Genomic DNA, 17,909 nt, shown 5'->3' on the forward strand with positions numbered 1-17,909 from the left:
AAATTAATTAAAATTATTGTATGCGTTATACAATTAATTGTGAGCTAAAGTGCAAGAGACAATTGAAATATGCCATCAGATTTTTGGAATCAAACAATTCCAACCCATGGCAAATCCAACCACACTTATGTACACACAGCCTAACTCAACATCATGTAAGTACAGATTAACACCAATGTAAAAATTATTGCAGTGGAAGTATTGGCCTAGAAAATTAATACACCATTTCCTTTATTTCTTCTTTTAGCTTGCAAGGATGACTCCTTTAAAAACTTTGATCGTTAACAAATATTTACTAACAAAAATACAACTCAAAGATTACAAAAATACATCTGTCATAATGCTTATATATTTCAGATAACAGGATTTACATTCCTACTTCTATTGCAGTATTTTCAACTACATAAACAAAATTGCAAGAAATAACTGGAGTGGCAGCTCGCTCAATACTTCTCTATTATAAGAAAAAGACCATGGAAATGGAATACCACTTTTAAAAGATACAATAGAAAAAAAACCCAAAAGCACCAACCCCTCCCCACAGAATAAGTTAAAGATAAGTTACAGTGTGTCACCTACATTTTCATAAAAACAAGATATATAGGGGAAAACTACATATTTTATCACCTAGATGTCACCACAAATTGATTATTCCATAGACAAGAGAATTAATTGTTAAAAGAAGGCTTTTTGTAAATTTGCCTCTTTATAATTTTTTGGGGGGTTGCCTGTTCTGTCTTACCTGTTTTGTCAATGAAAAAAGGAAGAAAGAATTACGACTTTTAGTAATATCTGGTTTATAACAAATACGTAAACAAGGCAAGCGGAACTATGAAGAGTGTTAGTGCGTATTTTAGTCTGTGACAGTGAATTTCATTTATTCAAATTCAATCATCAAGGAAGATGATGAGCTCTAAAATCCACGAAGAAGTCTAGAAACTTTAAGGTTTATAGCCAGATCAGTAAAACTAAACCAAGATCAAGTAGCTCTCACCCATCTCCACACTCAAAACTGCTGATTACCGACTCTTAATAGACTGAGAAAAGCAGCACTGAATTTTAGAAACTGGCAGTAAAATTTCTCTAGGTCCTGGCTTCTCTGGAAACAGGCTGTTGGCATATTGATATGAAATCATGGTGAAACTGAACATAACATTACTTTAGATTAAGCTGTGGAAAATGACATGGTTAATTTGCTGCATAATCTAAACCGGTAACACTTCTCTATTATACAAAGCTTGCTGCAATTTTATTACCAGAAATTACTGAAAACATTAAATTGGCTTTATTTTCTGTAAGATAAACCATATTAAACTGCAAGAAAAAAAAATATTTCAACATGGACTCACGAGTGTGGGGGAGAAAAAATAAGAAAGAGGTCGGAAAAAGAGATTCTGACAATTTCTTTGTCAAGTACCAGCCTCTTGGCAAAAAGCACACATTAAAATGCACTCCTGTGTATAGGTAGTACTAGTTCACATTTGATTGTCAGATCTGGCTAAGTGCTGCTCTTCAGCTTGATGTACAGACTAATATGCACAGCTGGGTGGTATAACACGCTGCTCATCTCTTATGCAAGAAGCTGTCACACAGATGTCAAAAACATCAAGTTGCTCACAAATACCTCCAAAAAGTGAAAAAAGAGAACAACTGAAGATCTGGCTATACCAGCTGGTTAATGTGTAAGTCTAAGCTCGGTTACACAAGCATTGCTTATGGGCTCTTCCAACATATAATCTCTGAAATAGGAAAAATAAAAATGCCTTTATTTGAAGTTTCCAGGCATCTGAAAAAAAGCATTCTTTAAACCTCATTTTTACATTTTAAAAATTATTGTGTAACAGCTTACTGAGGTACCAGTATTATGTTTCCTACACTTTAAGAACCAACGTAATCTTTACATATATACATTCGCGATGCCAGTATGTGAAAGAATTGTAAGTGCACCATCCCTATAATGTCACCATGTACTGGGCACTGCTCAAGAAACCCTGCTAAATGTTGTACTGTACCTGGGCCTTCAGAAATGAGAAAAATCTTTGCAATCTTTTTAGGCTGCTGTGAGTGTTAATGGATCTATTATATCTGACTCTGATAACTGGAAGGCAGACCAGAAGTACTAATGCCCAATTTCAGAGCATGTGATAAACTTCCTTCAGACATTAACAATCTCTGCTCATTTACTAGTAAAAACCAGGTTTATTAATGAGATGGTTGTAAACTTCAGTAAGAGAACTAGCAATAATTGAAATTTCACAATCACTATGGACAGTTTTTTTACTATGTTTCTTCATAACAGTAGAAGTAACATGGTGTATGTTACAGAGCAGAGGAAGTGATAGAAACACAATGAATATGTATCAAAGTCACAGGCCAAAATGCAGTTATACATACATGGTCTGTCATTTTCAAATTAAGTGGTACAAAGGAAGGTGGGACTTAATGGCATTTTCTACCCAAGAATCACCACCATGTAAAAAAACTTCTGCAGCTGAAGTATTTCGCTGCAAGGTGTCAGTATCTTTCTCAAAAGATTTCATTGCTCTCCTAATTGTAAGACAAAAGTTCAATAGCTAGGCTATAAAGGCTTGTGAAGACGTTAGTGTTTCAAACACAGAATTCCCATATAGTCTCAGCATCACACAAGTCAGAAGACAGTAGTCATTTTCCAATTTAGAGATCACTGTCTTGGCTGAAGCAATGTATGATGAAAACTATTTCTGCTGAAATCACATTGAAATATTACTGAAATTAGTTCTGACAATAAATGTAAGGCTGCAATGACTCAATAATTTCTAATATGGGAAATCACTGAAAACATTAATAGGAAAAGCTTGTTTCCTTCCCCAGTACTTAGCATAAAACACACTGAAAAATTTATGGAAGAAACTGCATTTTTTAGAACAAGGGACACTTCAGTCTATCATTCACCTCTAAAAAGATAACCCTCTTTGCTACCCTGCATTTCTCCTGAATTCTGGGAAAATACCAGTTTCACCGCATAATCTCTCTGGACGTGAAGCACCATCCTATCCAGGTGTAAACAGTCACACAAGTCCAAGACATGGACCAACACAACAGTGCCTACGAAGCATTTAAGAATGATAGTTTTTAGCTAAACAAGAACTACTCACTGTGATGAGCAGTTAAAACATACACTTTCTTCAAACTAGCAGACTGCCAAAAAACATGACTGAAAGTCACTAACCTGGAAAAGCCGATGTCATTATTCCTTAGAAAAGATTTTTTTTAAAGACATTGTTTTGAATCTTCTAACAGGCATGTTCCTGGTCTCTGAGTGGATGGCAAGCAACCTTTTTTCCAGCCACTAATTATTTACTTTCACCTTAGAATTAGCATTATGCAGAACAAAGAGAATGAAGTGCAAACAAATCATGCTATGAAAAACACATATGAAAGAAAACAATTCAAAGAAAAAATGAGTATCTTGCTGTTGCATTTAGCTTCCTACTTGAACAATTCTTCAATATTTATTATTTACAAATATTTCATAGACACACATGATATATCTATGAAATATTGTCTCAGCAGATGGCTGGGAACTGACTGGACTCTTCAAGCTGGTGCTTGGCAACAGAAGCTTGCACTCGCTTGATGCAAAGAAAAGAGCACAACCAGCAAAACAATTCTGCGTACTCTGAATTTTCTGATTCACTACCTGACTCATGTTACAGTGACCTAAAGTCCCACCTAATGTTGCCTTAATTTCATTAGGTCAATGTTGGGTTTTTTTTCAACTAATGACTGAAAATGCCCCTTTTTACTCCCCTCAACCCTTAGCAATCTTACAGCAGAGAGGTAAAAGAAATCTGAACTTTTTATCTAGGCTGAGTTTTACCTATCTCATGTCTAATCTGACAAATAATCTTAGCGAGGCTAAAGGAGGGAATAGGTAGGAGTGCAGGAGCAAGGCCTAACAGCTTTGAAACATCATCTCCATTCACAGCCTATGAAAACCCTTCTGCCTCAACTCTTTTCTAGAGAAGTTCTTAAAACACTGCCCTTTTTTCTTTTCCTAAGTTTTTCTAACTGCCTGCTGCAGCTTTTACACTTTTGAGAATATGACTAAGGAACAGAGCTAGTTAAACACTTCAGGGTTTTGTTTTTAATTTTTGTTTTCAATGCAGTCCAATGTGTTTACAGAAATTCTTGGTCAGCTCCTACAAAAAAGGCCTCGATTCAAAGCATAAGAAAGTATCATCTCTACCTCCACCATTGTTTTTCCCAATAGTCTTCTTTTCCAAAGGGTTATGAGGTCTAGCAAGGCACTCTGAGAATGCATATTGTCCTGAAAGAATCTGAATCACAAGTTCAAATGCAAACCTTTGATTTTCAAAAATCCCTCTTTTCTATTGGCTTCTTCCCCACATAAGAACATACATTAGGGCCTGTGTTTCTCTTTCATCTTTTGGGGTTTTTAATCAACTATATGAAAACATGGATTCCTTTCAAGTCATGCATGAAGAAATGGGGTAGCACTCTGAAGTGAGAGCTCAATGGCTTTATAATAAAGGAAGATTAAGCACTTTCTTCAGTAAAAATTTTGTGACACGAAAATAAAACCCCATTAGAAAAAAGTCATTGCTTTACAGGAACTTCCAACGCCTTACCTCCAAATATTCTTTCACGTTTTTAAAAAATGAAGAATTAAAAAGGCATACCCAATTTGGGATATTTTCTCAAGGAAGGAATGTGATTTTGAAGTTAACATTTGTTTAAACTACAAGGCCTTCCAAGTGTTAACTATTAAAACTTCATAGCAACCAAGATCATTCAAGTGGCTCACTAAGACCAGCTATGTCAGAAATTAACCAGGAGTAATAAAAAAATATACATTCTAAATGCGCCATTACAGCTTCTATTTTTCCACTATCACATATATCAGATCCCAGAATTTTTTTTCTTCAAATTATTTCTAAGCTCCACTCATTAGAAGACCTTGAGGGACTGGCCGATTTACCAGTACCATTATTCCCAGGCTGCCCTTTGTTACACTCAAGTTTTACCAAAAGCCTTGTCTGTGCTACACTCTTCCGACAATCCAGCCTTGCAAAAATACTGGCAGACATCTGACCACACTGTACTATACTTTGCATACGACAGCTCCCCAACCCATAATACTATATGTCAAAAACGTTTCCATATTAAGGACAAAAACTTGCATTGTCATTATTATTATTCCATATAAATGCATATTAAATATATCTATGTCTACATAACCATGCTTAATTGGCATAAATCCATTTCCTAACTATACTACAACAAAGTATAAGGTTATTTAATGTAACTATTATGCACCTTGCTCACCCACTGAACAAACCAGTCCTGTTACACAAGTGGTAGGATGCAGCGCAAGTGATCTGGACATGAAAATTACATTATGTAAGGAACAATCTACTATAATGCAAAGACCTCAGGTCTAACACCAATACTTGTGACTGAGCAGCTGTCTGAAAGGCTGGTGTTTTTTCCTCAAAGGTACTGTTTGGTTTTGCTTACTAATTTCAACCTCTCCTGCCCCTTCTCAAAAATCAAGAGGCCCAGATCTTGGTTCACACGCACACGCAGACCAGTCATGCATATGCACAACATACTTGAACTGATGTAACTGAACTAGGAGTTAATTTATGCCTTGAAGCAGCTTACCAATGTGTGAAAAATGCCTCTACTACCTGCACCCCTTCCCTCCCCACCTTGAGTCTTAAGGGCCCCTTAATCACTGTTTTAACCTGCAGGAACATTGTTCTTTTGGCCAGTGGCTGTTAATGAAACAGAACTGGCACTTTTCTTACCCAGCTGAGTGTAGATTTGTCACGCATGGATTAACATTTTAAATAATAATTAAGAAAAAAGTTTGAAATTATAAATTATTTAAACACAGCCACTTTTTTGCTGACAAAATGCCCCTAAGCCTTCTCAGTATACTTGTTAATAAAATTCTACCATCACTGCAAGCATCTTGACACTATCACCCATTTCTGGTTCCCTGTAATTTGTGCATCCTGGTTGGTAAAACGATCAGCTGTATTCAGTGAGAAGTAAGAACATTCAAACTTTATTTTAGAACAATGATCAAGTTTGAATCTGATCTCCAAGTCTTTAGTTTTCTTTTTATACATATGGACAAAAGAGCACAGATGAACCTAAGGAAATGTTATAAACAATTGATACTTTTAAATCAACATGTTTGTGAATCACAAGGAATAGAGAACAACACTGGGCCATTTCTGCATGCCATTACTTGCATTGTTTCACTGAGAAATAGCCAACAGCTGCTGAGAAACTGAATTCTTAAACAAGCAGTTCTTAACCAGCTCACCTCCAAAGAACCAGCAGATAGGAACCTCAATGACTGTCACCAACAATTAATTCTGCATGATGTAGCAAAAATACCCCTATACACTCATTCCCAAAAAATTAAGCAGATTTGACCCTACGTGAAATACTAACCACCAATCTTTTATCAGATAAAAAATTCAATAAATATTAAAATCAGCTAAAATAAAACCACAGATTATAACAAGGGTTCATGCTGAAACAAGGATACATATATGCTTCTCACATTCTTAGGACACTAAGAAGTTACTGATGTTGTCTAACTTCTGAAGTCTATTACCAGGATGCAGTGTGATACTATGTAGCCTTACGAGCTGTTTCCCCTTGAATGGTTCAAGGAAACAGAAACATGAAGAATCACCACATTTTGAGAAGTATTCCATATCTGCAATGTGGAATTGTACAAATTTCACTGGGGTCTAACAGCTAATTAGCACAGCAAAGTAAAAGCAAACAGGCTGAGAATGAACCAGAGACCCCCAGGATGAAAACCAAGGGCTGACAAAGCTTGTCACGTAGATTCAGAACCTTTGTGACAGGCTTATAACTTCTGCAGACACAGACAGAGAACTTTAAAACACGCACACACACACATGAGCAGGTCATGCTAACAGTTTTTCAGAACCAGCAAAAGATCAAAGATGCAATTAAATTTCGTACAGCCTTTCTTCATTTCCAGAAAACAATGAGCCTTGCAGGATTTATGGTCTATATAGGTTTTGATAGGTAATGGTAGAAATATTCAATATGTAATAAGAATACTTAAAAAAGTGGGAGGGGGAAATCTTTACGTGTTGAAGCATCACCCAGAAGAAAGAGCAGTCAAAAGTAAAGTGAAAAGAAAGTGGATACTTGAAAAAAAATACAGATATTTCCTTAAATACTTCAGTTTAGCATTAAATGTGGTTTCTAAAGTCCCCCTGATAACAGTGCCGAAGACAGTGTTAATGTAGAAAGAGCAGGCGCTAAGTGCAAATGCATGTCCCATGCATCGAATACAAAGAAGATCAATAAGGAGCTAGAGCATTAGATTTCACATACTGTAACTGTCATGCCCCCATTACATAGTATTTGAACATCTTCATAGGCCATTACTAAATTGTTGACTCTTCATATTTATTACAGAACTATTTTCCAGAGATTTTATTAGCACAATAAGCACTAAGAAAGTATAAAAGCACTTACAAACGTGGTGAAATTTGAAGAGCTTTACAGCCTTCCAAGACATCATATTTGATTACTTAGCTGTGCTCTTGACTCCATAATGAAAAGAGAGGAAGATGGTTGAAAGCCTTATAGATAAAAGGAGATGTATTCCAGGAACACTTTTCTCTTGTGTAAGTCTTGTTTCCCCAGATACGGAGCCAGTATGTTTTAAAGGAGGTATTTACAAGATAATTCTTGAGAGTATATGTCACAATTAGCAAAACCACTGCAGAGGGAAAGCACAGAAGGGGCATGCTAATTCCCTCAGGATTTAGCTGCAGAGGCAGCACCACGATTCCTGCTTCTGCTCTTCAATCTTTGCGATTTGTTTTCAAGGACATGATAAACACAGATTTTCCTTCAAACATTTCTCACACTAGAGGAGCCTCTGAGCAGAAGCTTTGTTTAATTCCCCTTCCTCTCCCCAAAACAATTTAAAGGCAACCATCACTGATTTGTTATCATGGTTACAACAAATTTGGTGTCATACAAATTGTCAACTTATTTCCAAAACAGCACGACCACTGAGATGCTGTTTTGAAGCTACATAGAGTACAATGTTAATAAAGTTGTTCGTGTTTTTTTTTTGTTTTTACAAACTATTTCACAGACATAGTAATTACAGATCACATTATATTCATAAATTTAACATGTATCAATGTTTATACAAGAACTTTCAATGGCAAGAAGTGCTATTTGTAATATTTTATTATACGAGTAACTGGTGTAATAAATGCACAGACGTTGCTTTGTATTTATAATGCAGTAACTTGCTAATTTTGCATAAATGATGCCATTGTTCAAATAATGGTACTAACAGTTATTCAGAAAACCTACAGACTGCAGCTGTTGCATCAACTTCATAGTAAGACAGCTATTAATGAAACACTTGAATTTTGGCATACAAGTTTAACGATACTGCTATATGTGGTTTGCAGAAAGGTGTGGGGAGATTGTAACAAAAAATATTTAAAGAAAAAAACCTCACAGTGAACAATCCAAATGTAGTGAACGATTCAAACTTAGGTAATTGTTTAGTTTGAAGGCTTCGCTTTGTTCAAAGCCTCTGGAATAAGCCACATGGGGCACAGAAAGCTAACATTTAATATTTCAGCTGGCAGACAATGATTAGCAAAATTCAGGGTCTGAAAGAAGGTTAGACAAGTTCAGACCACAAACAGGGAACACAATTTAAAAGAAAGGATAATTACCCATTGGAGATCATCACTGTGTGAGATGAATTTTCCCTCATGGACATTCTTTTTCACATTAAGTTTGGATATTTTACTAAATGATACATTTTAGTAGAGTGGTTCCCAAACTGTTTAGACCAGCAGACTGCAATGAATCACTCATATTTCCTGCAGAAATTCTGCACATAGAGCCTAAGCAAATAAACTGGAGGCAGTACAGCCACACTGACCGAAAGCTTGACGCATCATATTCCTCAGTTTGGTTTTGATTCATCACTTTGCCAGTCACCAGTGGTCAGTGAACTGGGAGACCCTGGTCTGGTTCTGTAAGAATATATTTTTCTGAAGTCCTGAAGCTGGTGCTGAAAATTCTCGCCTGCCTCACAACTCAGGCAAACTTACACAAGACTTTGTCGGGATCTGTATTTCATAGTACTTGGAACATTTACAGTAATACCATAAGGTTAAAGAACTACAACTGAAGGAAGGAATTCTCACTTTCCTGTCACTCACATTTTATTTTTAAACTGTCTTTGCATAATTGAAAGAATAAGCATAATGTATACTAAGAGAAAAAATACCAGAGCACTGATCTGGTATTAAAGTAGACAAGTTACTTTTTATGTGATTTCCTTTATTCCATCACAGCAAAATTTCATAACACAGATTAACATTTTCCTTAGGCATATATTTGTTGAGAAAACATAGCAAACCTTACTTTTTCAAATAATGATGTTTTAAATAAGCAATCCTAACTCTTGCCTTACTAATTCCATGTATCAATGTTATTTCTTGTTAACTTTTCCCCCTCCGTTGCAATGACCGGGTGTGATTTTTGCAGAACAGCACTACTCCACTACAATGGACATGAACAAAAATTATTTCTTAAGTCTTTTGAGTACATTTCTTCAGGGGAACTTCTATCTGTCCTTTCTCCCCGTATACTTATATTCCTAACTGTAAAAAACAAAACAAAAACAAAACAAAACCAACCAAAACCCTAGACTCATACAAGTGCATATTCTTAGTGCCAAATTTAATAAACAAACAATTCCTATAAAAACTACTAACTCATTCCCGAATGGTCTGGATTCATTGTCTAAATAAACGAAAAAGTGAAGCAGTCATTCTGATCCATTAACAGATACTAAAGATGTACCAGGCTGATAAGAAAATACACAAATGTTTTATCAACTGTGTGGTAACATGAAAAATTGAATCCATTAAATGATCTAATAAAACAACAAGAAAAAAAAAGCACCAAACAGACTGTTTTGTTTTGATTTGTTTTAAGAAGATATTTGCATATGTTATATAAGATCATCAAAAAGCCCACAAGTAAATTAGTACAAGGGAAGAACAGGGATGGTGAGGTGAGGAGCGGTAAAAACCCTTTATAAAAAGAGATAAACACATGCAAAAAAAAAAAAAAAAAATCCAAAAAAGGGAAGTGCAACTTGACGAAGATTGTTCTGAACTATCATCAAAGGCATGCAGACAACTCTCTATCCAAACAAAAACACTGCAGACACCTTAAGATACTGAACTCTCTTGCTTTCTTAGAGGACATTTTGAAGACAAGAACAACTAAATTTCATTTCCTTCAGACTGTCTACAAGGGCTACAGTCAACTATTTTATAATCTGATACAGTGGTTCTGTATGTTAGGGTACTCTCAACTTGAAAATGAAACAACTATGCCACCCTTCTTGACACAAAGTGTGCATGTCTGTGTTAAAACCATCTGAGTGACAGCAGCTCAGATTCATTAATAAAGGAGGCTGAGGGCAAGGATCTGCCATTAAGAGAAAGCTGGCAGGGCCACCTTTGTTCTTACTTGCTGGCTTAACATGTATTACTTCCCCTTCTACAATGCAGTTACTACAGCATAACTAGAATTCAGGAACGGCTGTGTGAAGAATGAATGAACAATGCAGGATTTAAAGAAAAAAAATACTGGGACAATTTTAGAATCAGATACTATCAAATGATTATAAGAGTTGTTTGATACATTTATCATTTAGTACTACATATGCTGCAAATCCCATCTAAAGTAGATGGGACAAAGGTTTGATGGTCTCCATGCAGAGCAAGATTTTCATATGCCAAATGTCTCAAATCACAGTTATTTGAATTAATTCATTATATAGGAATTTCATTAGATTTTTTCTTAGAAGTATAACTAAAAATGACTACCTTTACCTAATAATTTTGGGAACCCTTAACTCTATTTGTCCTTGCCAGTCCTTGTGAAAGAACCATAACAGGGATCCCTACCACAGCATTTATTCAAGGACCTCTTCTTTTTACTTCCATCAAAACAATTTTTAACATACTCATTTCCATCTAGTAAAGTGCAAAAAAGGCAAGAGCTGTTTCACGCAGGTGTCCCATCTGTATTTTCACACCAAGCAGAGCAACTGAACATCAGGACAGCAGAAAGATCACCTTTACATGCATATGAAAATTGTACCTCTAGAACATCGCAGAGAGATCAGTATCAAAATTTATAAAGCTTTACAACAGTCTTTTGTAGCATGCCATGGGTAAAGACAGCGTTCTCTAATTTCTACAGCTCCTCCTTCGATTTCTTTTGTTCTTTAAGTTGAGAAGTTAACTGTTCTGTGCTTGCAAGTTTTCAATGGTCTATTACAAAAAGACTCAAATTTGTTTGCATTACACACCACAGGGATTAAAAAGGAGTTAAAATATATCTATTCAAAACTATTGTGCAGAAAATAGCTGTGTTGTACAGGGCTTAGGCTGTGACCCGCTTAACTTTATTCATAGAATGCACAATCCATCACGTACAAAAGCACAGAGGAAAATGTGAGGTGTTCGTAAGTACTGCTGTTAGTGAAAAATTCTGCTAATTATTACACCAAATAAGCATAGTCAACAGGCCAGAGCTGTGAGAGGGCATGTTTCAGGGCATTAAATGGCTGCCTTGGATGGAGATGAATATATTACACTATGCCCTTTAACAATAAAACAATTTCCCTGACACTTACAAAGCCAGGCAGCAACAGCAGCACAGATGAAGAGCTCAAGCCTGTACTGGGCATTCAACGATGTTTCAGTGCCACCTAGTGACGTATACTTTAACTTCATTGTCTCAAGATATATAGTACATGAAAAGTTCAAAAGCTAATTCAGCTCATGTGTGGCGTCCGCACAGTGCGGAAGAGAAGCCTCACTCCATGCCAAGAAAAGGCAGAGAGAGGTCATGATGACACGAACTCCTCCCTTTCTTTATAACTAAAACATGCACTTCCTTAACTAGCGAATAAAGCCTTATATACATTTTACAGCCCGCTCTTACAGTTAAACAAAAAATAACAGTTTTGCAGGAAAGGACAAAACCCAGTATATTTAGAAGGCTGTACTATGCACATGCTTAGACAGCTTGGATATTTTACAAAACTGAATTCAGGAAAATATCCATCAGCTTAATAATTTTTAAAAATTTTTTGGAATTTACTTTATTATGTTACCTGGAGTGCTTTCACAGCTTAAGAAAGTGTTTTAAAGACTAAACTCTGCATATTCATTCCATGTTCACATTTTGACCATCCGTATACTTCTGTATCTATATACCCTATTAATTACCACTGCAAATGAGATTACAGCAATTTAACATCTCTATTATCTTACTGAGCTTCTGATGAATAGTACCATAGTTGAATGGTACTAACTGAATTTTGCAGTAAAACCGAGTTCAAGAAAAGCTGCAAAGAGGCAGAAATACACTTTATGCTGAATGTAAATTAATGTGTGCATTGAATACCAGCACAATTGTGTACCAATGCAAAAAACAAAACCAAACCAAAAAACAAAAAAAACCAAAACCAAAACAAAAAAAAAAAACAAAAAAAAAAAAAACAAAAAAAAACAAACCAAAAAAACCAAAAAAAAACACAAAAAACAAAACCAAAAAACAAACATAAATTTAGACCTCGTAGCAGCCTTCCAGTATCTGAAGGGGGCCCATAAGGATGATGGAGAGGGACCCTTCATTAGGGACTGTAGTGACAGGACAAGGGGTAACAGGTTCAAACTTAAACAGGGGAAGTTTAGATTGGATATAAGGAAGAAATTCTTTCCTGTTAGGGTGGTGAGGCACTGGAATGGGTTGCCCAGGGAGGTTGTGAATGCTCCATCCCTGGCGGTGTTCAAGGCCAGGATGGACAGAGACATGGTTTAGTGCCAGGTGTCCCTGCTCATGGCAGGGGGGTTGGAACTAGATGATCTTAAGGTCCTTTCCACCCCTAACTATTCTATGATCCTTCTACTCTATGATCTTTACACCCTTAGATCATGTTAAAAGAACAGATGCTAATATAATCCCTGGCATTAATCTCTGCATTATTTCATAAGATTTTTACAGGAAAGACAAGTCTTTATGTCCACTAGTCATTTAGCACATGAACACCATTTATTTATGGAGACTTTACATATAGAAGAATAAATTAAAAATTCTGCATCTGAATCCCACATCTATCACCACAAAATGGACAGCAATGTATCAATACTTTATAGCACTAATTTCAGCCGAAATATCCTTCAACAAAGCTGCTTCAACAAAGCTGCTTCCTATTACTGGCACTAAATTGCCACTTCAAGCGCAAGAGTTTAGTGTTCTTAGCTTCATTAAGGTAAATGAAGTTAATATATCTTATGGTACATTTTTGAACTGCATACTGCAGAACAAGGGAACAAAATCTGAAAAAAAGAAAAAAAATCTAAAATTCCCACAAGGCAGACTTATTACTAGAAGAGGACTCTAAATGCCTGTTCCAGTTCAAATACCTATCTCAAAACCTAAAGAAAGATGCTTAAGAGACTGCTTTAAAAATAATTTCTTCAAATTCTGAAGCAGCAAGGAGAAGTGTGAGTGAGAAGAATGAAGAGGAGTAATAATAACTTTTAAAACATTGCTCATGAAACATTATACTGGCCCAAACAGATCTACAATTGCAGAAAAGGTATGTCTAATGTAATTTTCCTACTCCAAACTCAGTGAAATCAATATATAAGATTTGAACAATGTTTTGCACATGTGCAAATCCTGACTGTGACAGGGTCTTGACCCTGAAGATTTTATGATGAACAAAGAATCTTCCTCACTTATGTATCTGCATCAAAACCCACGGTGAAAACTGGAGGAATGAAAGAAGATTCTCTTGTGAAAATTCTCACCTAGATGGTTATATTAACAAAGCACAACTTTACGGATTAAATCTACAGTATTAGGCAAATAGTTAGATGCAAAGTGCCTAAATAGTGCAGCACTAAAAAGCCCTTTGAAGCCCAACTGGGAAAATCTTCACACAGTGAATGGGCAGCACATTGTAACTAAGTTTGGAAACTTCTACTGCAAACATACTTCAGTGTTTTAATCTATACCCTGCCTTATGGTCCAAATGCTGCCACAAGAATCAACATCGTCCCTATTTTAAATAGCAAATGAAAAATGAAGATAATCTTGTTCCTTACATGTCATGTAGAATTCTACTCGTGGCTTTTCAAACTACACTTCCAGTTTTGAAGGAAGTATTTGCACTTCCTGGAGTACTTTCACTGCTGTCACATCTTGGAAAGCTTATGAGGAAGACTGGAGGAAAGAGGCACTGATACAAAACAATGAACAACGGTCTAACAGTTAAGGAACTGTAGAATCCACAAGAGGCAAAAGGTAGTATGACAGCAAAAGCCAACTGTAATTCCCTGTTCACCACAGCGATTAAAAAAAAAGCATTCCAATGTGTGATGACCACTAAATTATATTATTACTGTCCAAGCTTTTAAGAATCTATCATAATTTTATTGCTTTTACAAGAATACTTTATTTTCTCTAACAGCGGTTGTGTTAGAAAGAAAGAGGATTTAAGCTGGAGTTACTCCAAATCAGCATGTTCTAAGTTTTCATCCAAAAACATCCCAAACTACTAGCTGCCTTGAGAAATACATGTAGATTTACTACCGCAAAATGGTATCTGGACCTCTGAAAGCTAGGGGTATGATACTTTACTAGATTCCATACGCAACCTTAAATGCTGCATACTTTCCAATGCCATCCAAGAAGAAACAAGAAATATGGGGCAAATTTTTGACAGCGGAATGAGGCCACTTGGACTTCTCCTCAGTTCTGTCCCCATCCAAAACATCTCTGATCACACCCACAAGCATCAAGTTATCAGTAGTCTAGTTCTGCAGCCCATATCAATTTCACAGCCACAGAGGAATGCTTCTCAGAACACCTATCACCTGCAAAACTTTTTACCTTAAATAAAACTCATCCAAGAAGAGAACATATCACATTAAATTTCTGTCACATTCCTTTTGCGTCATTCCATGTATTTGCAGGAATATAGCATTTTTCCTTTGCAGTATACCACCCTTTCCTCCACAAGATTAAGATTCTTTCCTTTAAATCTGGAAAAACTTAACTTGCCCTTATACTTTAAGAAACATTTGACTGACCAATGGTCAATTGGTCAGCTGCCTAGACCACATTCATAATCATTCCATATTCTCATGGATGCTGATGACTTACGAATATTGAATGGCTACCCAAGCTGAAACCATCTCTAAGAAATCAATCGCTAAGCATTTTTGTTGAAACTGACAAAAGCAGTAAGCAAGGGGAGAACACTAAGCAAAAACAGTAAACCACAGTTTTTAGTATCTACTTCCAAGGAATTATCTGCCACAAAACAGTAAAAAAAAACAACCAAAAAACAACCTCACTGATGACTTGAAGCAAGAAATTCTAAAATTGTGATGTTCGCTTTTCAGTATATTCATTTCTTGCAATAGCAAAAGTAGCTTGAGAGTAGTCAGTTTTACTTCATTTTCAATATTAATTTGCTTTCACTACATGACATGACAGAACATTAAATACAAACAGGTTTATCACAGTAATACAAGCTTCATACAGTCATACAGTATTTAAAAAAAAAAAATCCATTTAATGTCACCTTTGTTTTATTTCTTTCCTATAACTGAACGCTATTTTGAATGCATTTAAAGGGGAAAAAAGCCTCTAATAAAATTCATCTCCTCTTCAGTATAAAAATTAAGTTGTTATTCTATGCTTCCAATACAGCAATTTCCTTTTAAAATTATGTGGAAAGTCAAGCATGACATATTCTAAAAAGTGCAATTTAAGTAATACCAACTGTTCTGCAATCATAATCTGCAGGTTCCTCCCCTAAATAGAAACAAAACAACAGCATATAAAAATAGTATCATGCACTTTAAGCACTTTGGACTTCAATAAAATTAATTTACTCCCATGACACTGCTCAGCAGTGGAGAGAGCAGGAGGTGGAAGGATGCTGTTTCTTGCTTTCATGAACCTTTGAGTATAGCCACAGTACAAGTTTCTTTCAGACTCAATTATCAAGACAGCAGTGTTTGAAAATCCAGTGTAAAACCAGATTAAAGTAAAGCAAGAGTGATTCTGAGCAGAGTGATTCTGAGGTCAAAATGTACATTTGGTTAATATTAAACATTATATTATCATCCAATTATTAATCCTGAATTTAGTAAGTTTTACATTATGGTAGATATAGAATGACATCAACACCAGATTATACTCATGAAGTCTTGAAAATTGTCATGCATGACAGTAGATTCACAGGTTCTGAAATTTGGTATAAAATAGGTAAACTGAAATTCTTATTTGTGAGTCCCAAACAACTGTTTTAATAATAAGCAACTTACAAAGAAATGCTGTCAGTTATTAAGGAAGTTTTCCTATCAAAAGATATGCTATATTACACTTGGTTTTATCCACCTTACTGCAGAGATAATCTCTCTTCTGCTGTCAGGATGCTTTTGCTATATGTAAATATTTAATGTTATTTCCATCATTCACTCAGTGCTCATACTGCCTGTTCAAGCATCTATTACTGCCTGCTAGACACACTTGAGGATAGCAGTTATTCATGTCTACTGCTCAGTCATATGCAGGCTCCACTTCTCAAAGGTTCTTCAAAGTTCAATAATTCATTAAACATTGTGCACAAGGTCTGTATCATTTGAAGAAATGCCCAACTCTAGAGTATGCAAAACTAGGATGTGACTTGTGCAAGTGTATGCACAGAATCGGCTACAGCAGTTTATACAACACCAAGACTACACTTTCACTCAGGGTTCTGTTAGCAATTTAAGTTACAGAAATAAATTTTACATTACCAGAACTCCCAGGTATGAAACGCAGATGTTAACAGTGGTATACTGAGTACATTTTAATTAAGTCTCTGAAAACAAATCTGAATAAACATTAGCAGTCGGTTTTACCCCTACTTGTAGTTGCGCATGTCACAACTTTTGCATATATCTTTGTATGTATTTGTAACAGATATATATGTAATACAAGATTTCATCATTAATATTATGACTTGATGCACCTTTCAATAAAATACCTTAGAAATCAGATTTCCAAACTGCTGAAGTCCTGTTAAGCCAACAAGACAAATTGCCAGAGTCATCAAAACGCTTGCCTAAGATTAAACAGGTCTCTTCAAATCAGTCTCTCAGTTTGTATGTAACAAAGAATCTGGATATCAGATAGAGAAAATGAAGCATAATATTTCCTAATCTATAGACTTTCACCTGCATACAAAATGTCTAATGAAGAAAATGCAGGGTTTTCATGATATTTAAAGCTGGTCTGCTTGTTCAATCTTTTAAGACTTAAGCAGAAGCACATAAGCAGTCAGAGCCTAAAAAATTCCTATTCAAAACAACAAAAGAGAAGCCTTTAACAATAAGATACCTGAAACATAATACTGTCATAATTTATAACAAGAATGTTGTTCAAAATAAATAGCTAGATGAGAAGCAGGACAGCCTAATGGTCTGAAACACCTTCTGTTTCAAAACTCAGTTTTAAAGGGATTCTTCTTAATTTTTTGTTTTTATTTTTTTTTTAGTAAATATCACAAACAGACCATCCCAGAAAGAGCAAGACAGCACAATTATTCTTTCTGTCCCAATGGACCATCACCCTTTACGAACATATGCCAGGATCCAGCTATTCATCAATGAGGCTAGGAGGAAATGAAAAAGGTTCTGTTTTTCAGTTAACATCCTTAATGTAAATTAGGGTTAAATGTGAATAAAATTAATATTTAATCAATTGAA

General features: G+C 35.6%; 1 protein-coding gene across 2 annotated transcripts in view; it reads right to left on the minus strand.

Annotated features, from left to right (window-relative positions):
- Window positions 1-17,909, minus strand: part of FTO (FTO alpha-ketoglutarate dependent dioxygenase) — a 249,494-nt gene that overhangs the window by 204,499 nt on the left and 27,086 nt on the right. The gene's annotated exons all lie outside the window — the stretch shown is intronic.

Source organism: Pezoporus flaviventris, unplaced genomic scaffold, assembly GCF_033815535.1.
Source record: "Pezoporus flaviventris isolate CSIRO_AGI_PZ_B2104156 unplaced genomic scaffold, CSIRO_AGI_Pfla_v1 ptg000054l, whole genome shotgun sequence".
Classification (NCBI taxonomy): Eukaryota; Metazoa; Chordata; class Aves; order Psittaciformes; family Psittacidae; genus Pezoporus; species Pezoporus flaviventris.